The sequence below is a fragment of the Xyrauchen texanus genome, chromosome 49 (assembly GCF_025860055.1).
Source record: "Xyrauchen texanus isolate HMW12.3.18 chromosome 49, RBS_HiC_50CHRs, whole genome shotgun sequence".
In the NCBI taxonomy this organism is placed as follows: domain Eukaryota; kingdom Metazoa; phylum Chordata; class Actinopteri; order Cypriniformes; family Catostomidae; genus Xyrauchen; species Xyrauchen texanus.
This window is the reverse complement of record NC_068324.1, coordinates 2221480-2230790: the sequence shown is the minus strand read 5'-3', so window position 1 is coordinate 2230790 and position 9311 is coordinate 2221480. Positions and strand designations below refer to the sequence as shown.

General features: G+C 42.3%; 1 long non-coding RNA gene across 1 annotated transcript; it reads left to right on the top strand.

Moving 5' to 3' along the window:
* The first annotated feature begins 1522 nt into the window (after nt 1-1522).
* LOC127640261 (uncharacterized) lies at nt 1523-2460 on the top strand. Its single transcript, XR_007970084.1, has 3 exons — nt 1523-1658; nt 1800-1917; nt 2001-2460. It is a non-coding gene; the product is annotated as an uncharacterized LOC127640261 (long non-coding RNA).
* Nucleotides 2461-9311: the final 6851 nt, after the last annotated feature.

Sequence of the window (9311 nt, the reverse complement as noted above, 5' to 3'; positions counted from 1 at the left end):
GCATGATTGTTGGTGCCAGACGGGCCGGTTTGGGTATTTCTGTAACTGCTGATCTGAATTTAAGGTGTTAGAAAACGTACTGTTTTAGTTTTTGTAGCCATTTAGTGTTTTGGAAAAAAAAAAAAAAAAAATCATTTTACAACAGGATTTTTTTTTCTTTCATATGAAACCAAATCAGGACAAAAAATCGAGCCAAACTATCCTCTTATCATAAATATAAAAATTAATTTACAACAATAATTGTATATAGCATATTTACATAATTTAGCACATAATTTTGTGTTTCCATTCCATTTTTGGCAGACATGTGGCCTATGAAAACATGGGGAAAAGCATATGCAAATAAGTGACTGCATTTAAATTGTCACAATCTAGAAACAGAAAGTGATTCCTCTGCAGAGGCATGTATTGGCCACTTGGAAATAAAGTTCTGTGTAATCATACATTTGATGACTATATTCACTGAGAATTGAAAGCAATACACACACACACACACACGCTCACACACACACTCTCTCTCTCTCACACACACACACACACACACTCTCTCTCTCTCTCATACACACACATACACTCTCACACACTCACTCTCTCACATACACACACACACACACACAGACACACAATCTCTCTCTCTCTCTCTCTCTCTCTCTCTCTCTCTCTACACACACACACACACACTCACTCTCTCTCTTTCTCTCTCTCTCTCACACACACACATACATACACACACACTCTCTCTCTCACACACACACACATACACACACACACACACACACACTCTCTCTCTCTCTCACACACATACACACACACACACTCTCTCTCTCACACACACACTCTCTCTCTCACACACACACTCTCTCTCTCTCTCTCTCACACACACTCACTCTCTCTCTCTCTCACACACACACATACACACACTCTCTCTCTCTCTCTCTCTCTCTCTCTCTCTCTCACACACACACACACACACACACTCACACACTCACACAAACAGCCAACACTCTTTTTGCATCAAGATCAAGGCATCTTGTCCTTTCTTTTGAACTACGGAACTTATAAGCAACATTGTAACTAATATGCAATTGAACAGCAACATTTCGTTTGACATGATAACTTGGACTTACTCATCTTCGAGTGCCGTTTGCCCGAAAATAATACAAGTCCTTTATATTGTCACATCACAGTCAAGTTTCCAGTTTATCCGTTGTCATTTGGTCGAAAAATCTGTTGTCGTTGTTTCCACCTCTGTTTAACGATGTGCTACACAGACTACATGTGTCTCTCTGCAAACAGGCATTCAAAGGGTAGAAATTAAACGGACATATCGCTTCGACAGAAATGTAACTGAGTAAGTGACGGAAAAACCGAAACTGAAAATCTTTATATCTTTTATAAAGCCACACCTTCCACCAATCTCCTTCTCTTCCACAGTAGGTGGCACCACATTTATAAATAAATAAAGCCTAGGTTTCTTTTTCTTAGTTGATCTGATATTTCTAACCTCTGCTGAGTCAAAATGGTCTATCAGGTGCTTATTAATTTTAATGAGAAAAAGAATAAACCTCTAGAAGTGTCGGACAGTGAGGATAATTTTAACAAAACCACAGTCTTGCAACTGAAGAGAAAATTCTCGGAAAAAATTACTGGAGCACCAGGTAAGCGAAAGAGATGAAAGGGTTGAACATTGAAGCGACTTTAAATATTTCAGCATTGATTACTGAAATGACTTCTTCATACATCTTTAAACTGGTAGCATCTCTTGATTCTGATACATGATGGTTTTTCCTGCTTTATAGATCCAGAAAACCTAAGAGTTATCTTTGGAAAACCCTCTGGAAGACAACATGACACTTGTGTTTTATAAAATTAAACATTTGTCTGTCCTTTTCTTTGTTTTAAAGATGCCTGGAGGAGGTATGTCTTACATCACTGATACCAAAGATATTTCAAGACCTTATTGTACATGACATACATATCCATTTAAATCTCTTTTCTAGATGTGTGAACACAAACATGGATCCTAAAAGCTCTGACAGAAAGGGGATGAGAGGGTGCATGTGGCTAAGTGTGGACCAATGTGTGGATTCCTCCTATATGTGGTTTGAGGATCTACAATTACCTCTGTTGTGATGTCATAAACACTATGCATTGTTTAGATTTTAGACAGTTCATTTTTAAATGTGTACTTCAAAACCAGTGATTTGTACCTATGCATGAACTGTAATGCTTATAATTTAAAAACATTATATGATTTTGGAACAACAATTGGAAAGTTTACTTGAATTTGGAATGAATTAGATTCATCACTGTAAATAATAACTTGTCATTTGCATTATGAAAATGCCTGTGTAAGCAATCTGATGTTAAATTTCAACCGTTTTGTAGAGGGAAATTAATGAGAGGGAAGTATGCATTATAGACGTGAAAAATAAATGTCTAAAAAGATTTTTTGATTTGCAAAAAAAAATAAATATTTACTCAAAGAATGTTTTCATTTTTATTGTTTTATTGTTGCTGTTTTTGTTTTCTCAAAAGAGAAATCTGCTCTTGCTATGCATCTTGAAATGTCAAAAAGAGAGGTAAGAGATGCTTGATCTCAAACATATGTCACTCAGGACAAAAGTGGGACACTATGGCATGTCGTTTATATCAGTTCCTGGTGGATAAAATTAATTGGATTTCAGTTCCATAAATTGTGAAATGAAATAGTTTTCATCATGACAGTCGCAGAAATCTGAACTTTTTCTGCTATTCAAAGTTAAGAGATAACAGACATTTGTATAAAACATTGTATATTGTAGAAAACAACATGATGAACAGTACATTATAGGACAGCCATACCCTGTACAGCTGCCTGGAATACAGTCAAATACTTTTTTTTTCTCGTAAGTCATGTGTTGGCAAAAGTTATGGCAAAATTAGGTCTCTTTCTAATAATAATCTACAGAAAAGTCTTGTGTTAACACGTAAAAAATGTGCCCACTGTTAGGTGTATTGGGATTATCTTTATGCTGTATGTTTATCATTACTTCACATCATAAATTATAAAAGTCAATGCTCATAATTAAGACTATTTCAAATATTTTAAGATCTTACAAATTGGTGTATTCAGTGATATAAAGGTTTTCGATATTTTTATCTCTAAAGTAATTATTGTACACTAAATGCAAAGTATTCATTTCGTTATCATAACAGGACAGCTCATATGCATTAGACCTAGAGCTTGCTTCATTAGTTCCAGCTTTGCTACCAAGTTTGTAATTAGCTTTCTCTGGTTTTTCAGTAATATAAATGGCATCTTTTGGCGAAATTTGCCATTCTGAATTTAGTATACTGTATGTCACTTATGTGGTTCATTTAGTACAATGTATTTGTCTAACTTATTAATTATTATTTGTCACATGTACATTTTTACAGCACAATTAAATTATTTTTTTCCGCATATCCCAGCTTTTTGTTAAGAAGCTGGGGTCAGAGCGCAGGGTCAGCCATGATGCGAAACCCCTGGAGTAGTTAACGGCCATGCTCCCCTAACGTCTGGTTAGTAAGCCCAAGTCTTAAAAGTTGAGCCACCACTTAGTTCAAAATGGGTTAAAAAGTCTCCAAATATCTGTAAAACCAAAATTTTTACACATCTTTTGAAGCATCAATGTTGCTCTATGGGGCTTACTTACTTTTGCTTCACTGTGATCAAGGACTGAGTCCATCAAAAGATTAAAGTCTCCTCCTAATATTACATCATGAAGGGTGCCAGCAGCTTGTAACGTCCTATCAGGGGCGGCTGTGGCTCAGTTGGTAGAGTGGGTCAGCTGCCAATCGCAGGGTTGGCGGTTTGATTCCTGGCCCACACAACTCCACATGCCGAAGTGTCCTTGGGCAAGACACTGAACCCCAAGTTGCTCCCAATGGCAGGCTAGCGCCTTGCATGGCAGCTCTGCCACCATTGGTGTATGAGTGTATGAGTGTATGTGTGAATGGTTGATTGGGAAACATTGTAAAGCGCTTTGGTAACCTCTAAGGTTAAAAAAAAGCGCTATATAAGTGCAGACCATTTATCGAGCTCTATAAAAAAAGCCCTGATCATCAGCATTAGGTGTGTAAATATTATAGGTGTGCCAAAATCAACCTTTGACCCTGAATTCAGCAAAAACAATAATGATTCTCCCTAATTTATCTATAATCTGTATGAGACATTTGAATTGTAGATATTTATTTATCAGTGTAATGACTCCCCTGCTCTTACTTGAGCCAGCACTTAAGAAAACATGTCCACCCCATGTCATCCCAAATTCTTCAGCTTCCTGAGGTGAAATATGTGTTTCTTGAAGAAACACTACATCATATTTCTTGTGTTTAAGGAAATAAATAATCTTCCTTCTTTTTATGGGGTGCCCCAACCCATTCACATTCCATGTGGAGAAAGACAACCCACTCATATTAACATTTGACATTTTGATATAATAGAAAAAATAAACTGTGTGTCAAAAATAAGATTATACAGACCACATTCCCCATTAGTGCAACAATATAACCCTGAACTTCCCCTCGAACAAAACAAACAGAAAAACGTGCGCATTAACCCCGCGCAAGACAGATCCAACTGGTGTCCGTCCATCTAAACTCAAACAGTCCATGTACGCCTACGAGAGCCCCCGTGACAACTTTGCCATTGGATTGCACAAGTCTGGTGTTTCTGCACAAATTTTGTGAGGCAAAATTACATCACAGAAAATACTTTGTAAAACAGACAACAGCAAACAGGCAGAATAAACAAAAATAACGAAGGTCCAAGGTGTGTTCCTCCACAAAACAAATTCCAGCTGATATAAATCCGTTCAGTTTCCACGGACACACAACCAAGTGATCAGTGTGCCGGCTGTTATGAGTGCAGCAGATGATGTAATAATTCTAATGTCCCTTAAAAATATTCCGCAAAAACAAACTCCAATGAGGCATAAGCATAAAGAACAAACCAATTATTCTACAGCTGTCCCGAAGTTAAGCCCAATATGTGTTCTGTCCCATTTTTACATTTGGGATGTTTTTAACCACATTTTTTAGAATGTAATCTTAATAAACATTTTGAATTGAGATTTGGAATTGTGTGGAGAAATCACATTAACTAGTCATCAGGCACAAACCGAATCTCCTGTCTTTAGAATTATGAAAATGACTCTGCATGCAATCTGATGTTAAATTTGAACCCTTTTGTGGTATGTGTGTATGATCGAGTCACGTCAAGTCAGTTTTATTTGTATAAACACTTTTCACAAAACATATTGTTTCAAAGCAGCCACATGCCGAAGTGTCCTTGGGCAAGACACTGAACCAAGTTGCTCCCAATGGCAGGCTAGCACCTTACATAGCAGCTCTGTGCCATTGGTGTGTGTGTGTGGATGAGACACAGTGTAAAGTGCTTTGAATACTGCTGATGTTAAAAAGGTGCTATATAAGTGCAGACTATTTACCACAAATGAGCTCTAACCTGAAATAAAAAAAAAAAGTTTTTCACACCGATGAGTAAACATTTAATCAGGAAATCCAGGGGATTTTGTGCTCAGTTTTTTATTTCAGTTTTGTTTATCAAAAGAGTAAAACCATTCAGGAGAATAAAAACAAAACTAATGCACTATGATTGTAAATGTGATGTAAACATTTATGATTATAGATAAGTTAACACTGAGATAACAGAGATAATATTGAGAGATAATACTGAAATTTTGTAATCAGAACAGGGATATTTGCTATTCCAAATAACTGGATGTTGTACAGTACATTAAGACACACAAACCACACCCAGTACAACTGCAAAACACAGATTAAATAGTTTTGTTTTCTCGTATAAGAAGTCTTCTTGTAAATCACATGATTCTGATGACAAACCCAGTTTTCCAGTAATTGATTGTAAACTGAAAGTTCAACATTATGGAAGCCCAAGAGTGCCAATTACAAAAGAATAAAGGAATAAATTGTCATTCTATTAATCTGAAAATAAAAATGTGAATAAATAAACCAATTTATAAATGGACAAATAAAAAGACACATTTAAATGTGTTTATTTAATTCATGTTTAAAAATGTCATTATATTTAACAACAACATTGTGCATTAATAAATTATATTTATTTAATGTTTAAAATGTCATTAAATGTAGCAATAAATTATTACATTAATGAGTCTTTTCAATGCACCTTTTAATGCTTTATAAAAGCACCATTTGCATTGTAAAAAGGTATTTGGCTATTTCTTTTCTTATTCATTTGCCAATTGTTTTTCCTTTTCATTAACCAACTGAGAATCGAGTTCATAAAATGCCATTGGACTGTTGACTCATGGGCGCAACAATGAACTTGACTCAGTTATAAGACCCCACATGTCACTCGAAGAGGATGTAAGATGGCCTGTCATTGGACGACAGTACGAGCAGTTTTCGTGATATTATTGGATTTGCGCACAAGAAACGGATGCGAAACATAGGCTAAATTCCATGTCGGCTGCACGTAGCCCTCCCCAACGCCCCCAAAGAGGTGTCACATACAGACCTTAGGTTCCCTGCAGCGGGACCGTACCACTGGAAATACATCACAGGGAGTTTGCCTGAAAAGGGAACTAAGCCCATGGAGTCAGACCCCAGAACAGAGCACCTGTGACTCGTAGTGTGTCTGGCCGCGAATTGCTCCGCTAAGGGCGCTGTGTGCAAGCGGCACAACCGGTCGGTTGTGCTGCGTTACCGAGTTCTACCGGCTCAGACCTGACAAAACACAGGATGAGACCGACTCAACCCTGAGATTGTTAAATCTGGCAAAGGTATTGGGTGTTGCCCAGCACACTTCTCGTGGAGTGTGCTCGAACCCGCAAGGGGGCGGGCACGGCTTGGGTGTGATAAGCTAAGGAAATAGCATCAACGACCCAGTGAGCTAACCTCTGTTTGAAGACGGCGTTCCCTTTCCACGGTCCGCCGAAGCAGACAAAATGCTGCTCAGAACATCAAGAGCTCTGCGTGTGGTCCAAATAGATATGCAAAGCACGTACCGGACACAGCAACAAGAAGGCTGGGTCTGCCTCCTCCTGGGGCAGCTTGCTTGCAGGCTCACAACCTGGTCCCCGAAGGGGGTCGTAGGAACCTTGGGAAAGTAGCTGGTCGTGGCCTCAGGATAATGTGAGAATGTGCCGGACTGAACTCCAGGCAGGTGTCCGTTGTACACACACACAAGACTCAAAGGGTCCCCAACCCTCTTGATGGAGGCTAACGCGATCAGGAGTGCCGTCTTCAGGGAAAGGTTCTTGAGCTCAACTGAATAAAGTGGCTTGAAGGGGGGTCTCTGAAGGCCAGAGAGGACCACAGAGAGATCCCAGGAGGGGAACAGGCTAGGCAGGGAAGGGTTCAGTCTTCGGGCGCCTTTCAGGAACCTGATAATCAATGGATAATAATCCATCTACTGCATCATGTTGGAGGGGGACAGCCTGAACTGCGCACCTCTGTGGGTCTTCGGCTTGAGAAGAACACCAATTCGCGAACAAGCGCCACTTTAGGACGTAAAGTTGCCTGGTGGAGGAAGCTCTGGCTTGGTTGATCATGTCCACGACTGCAGGTGGTAGATCCACTAGATCTTCCGCATCCCGTCCAGGGGCCAGAGGTGGAAGTTCCAGAGGTCTGGGTGCGGGTGTCAGAGGGTCCCCGTCCCTGAGAAAGAAGGTCCTTCCTCAGGGGAATTTTCCATGGAGGTGCTGTCGCGAGGAACATAAGATCCGAGAACCAGGCCCGGGTGGGCCAGTAAGGGGTCACCAGGATGACTTGTTCCTCGTCCTCCTTGATCTTGCACAGCACCAGTGGAAGAAGGCTCACTGGGGGAAATGCGTTCTTTCGCAGCCCCCAGGGCCAGCTGTGTACCAGCGTGTCTGTCCCGAGAGGAGCTCCTGTCAAGGAGTACCAGAGCGGAGATTGGGAGTTCTCTTGGGAGGCAAAGAGATCTATCTGTGCCTTGCCGAATTGGTCCCATATCAGCTGGACCATCTGGGGGTGGAGCCTCCACTCTCCGCTGGGCAAAACCTGCCGTGACAGCGCGTCTGCCGTTGTGTTGCGGTTGCCAGGGATGTGAATGGCGCACAGCGACCTGAGTCGCGGCTGACTCCAAAAGAGAAGATGGCGGGCGAGTTGTGACATATGACGAGAGTGCACGCCACCGTGGCGATTTATGTACGCTACTGTCACTGTGCTGTCTGAACGAATCAAGACGTGCTTGCCCCGGATTAGTGGGAGAAACCTCCGTAGGGCAAGAGATACAGCCAACAACTCTAGGCAGTTGCCGGGGTCCTGTCCAGAGGCCAGGGGCAGCGTGCCCGTTACACACGGCGCCCCAACCCTGTCAAGAGGTGTCTGTGGTCACCAGGACATGTCTGGACACCTGCTACAAGAAAGCAGAGGTCTGTCCAAGGGTTGAAAGTCTGACGGCAAGAAGGGGTGATTGTCACACCCATCTCGGGACTTGAGTCTTTAGCCAGTGCTGAAGCGGTCTGATATGCATCAACCCGAGTGGCGCGGGCACGGCTGAGTATGCCATTTGCCCCAGGAGCCTCTGGAATTGTTTTATAGGAACCGCTGTGCCAGGCTGGAAGAGAGCAAGGCACCTTAGCACTAACTGAGTGTGCTCGTTGGTGAGACGTGCTGTCATTGAGACTGAGTCTAACTCCATGCCGAGAAAAGAGATGCTTTGAACCGCGACGAGCTTGCTTCCCAGTTGACCTGAAGCCCTAGGGAGCTGAGGTGCCTGAGCACCTGGGCCTTGTGAGCGCACAGTAACTCTCGAGAGTGAGCCAGGATGAGCCAGTCGTCGAGGTAGTGTATGCGGTAGAGTATGTGGATCCCCACTTCCCTTAGCGGGGCAAGTGCTGCCTCTGCGATCTTCGTGAACACGGGCGGGGCTTTGTGGCGGGGGGGAGCAGATAATAGCGTGTCGGGAGGCAGAAGAGGGTCCCGAGGCTTGGGTGCTGAGAAAAGACTCAAAGCACTTACCTTGCTCCGTGCACCCGGCAGGGGGCGGGTTAGAGACTGAGGAAGAGGTCCTAGAGAGGCATCTTCGGAACTCGTCAGCGTTGGCCTGCCAGGGGTGAGCAGTCGTGGGGCCAGAGGCAAGGGAACTGCGTCCGGGGAGCCACAACTGTAGATTTTTGGGGATGGGGTGCCGTGAGAACGGCGCACACTGGCTGGATGACCCAGGGAGTGAGGAAATCGCTCCTTATTGAGAATGTGTGTGCCGCAGCCCTAAGGCTTCTCCTCCCCTCATCCTCAGGCTGGGCGAGCAGACCTGA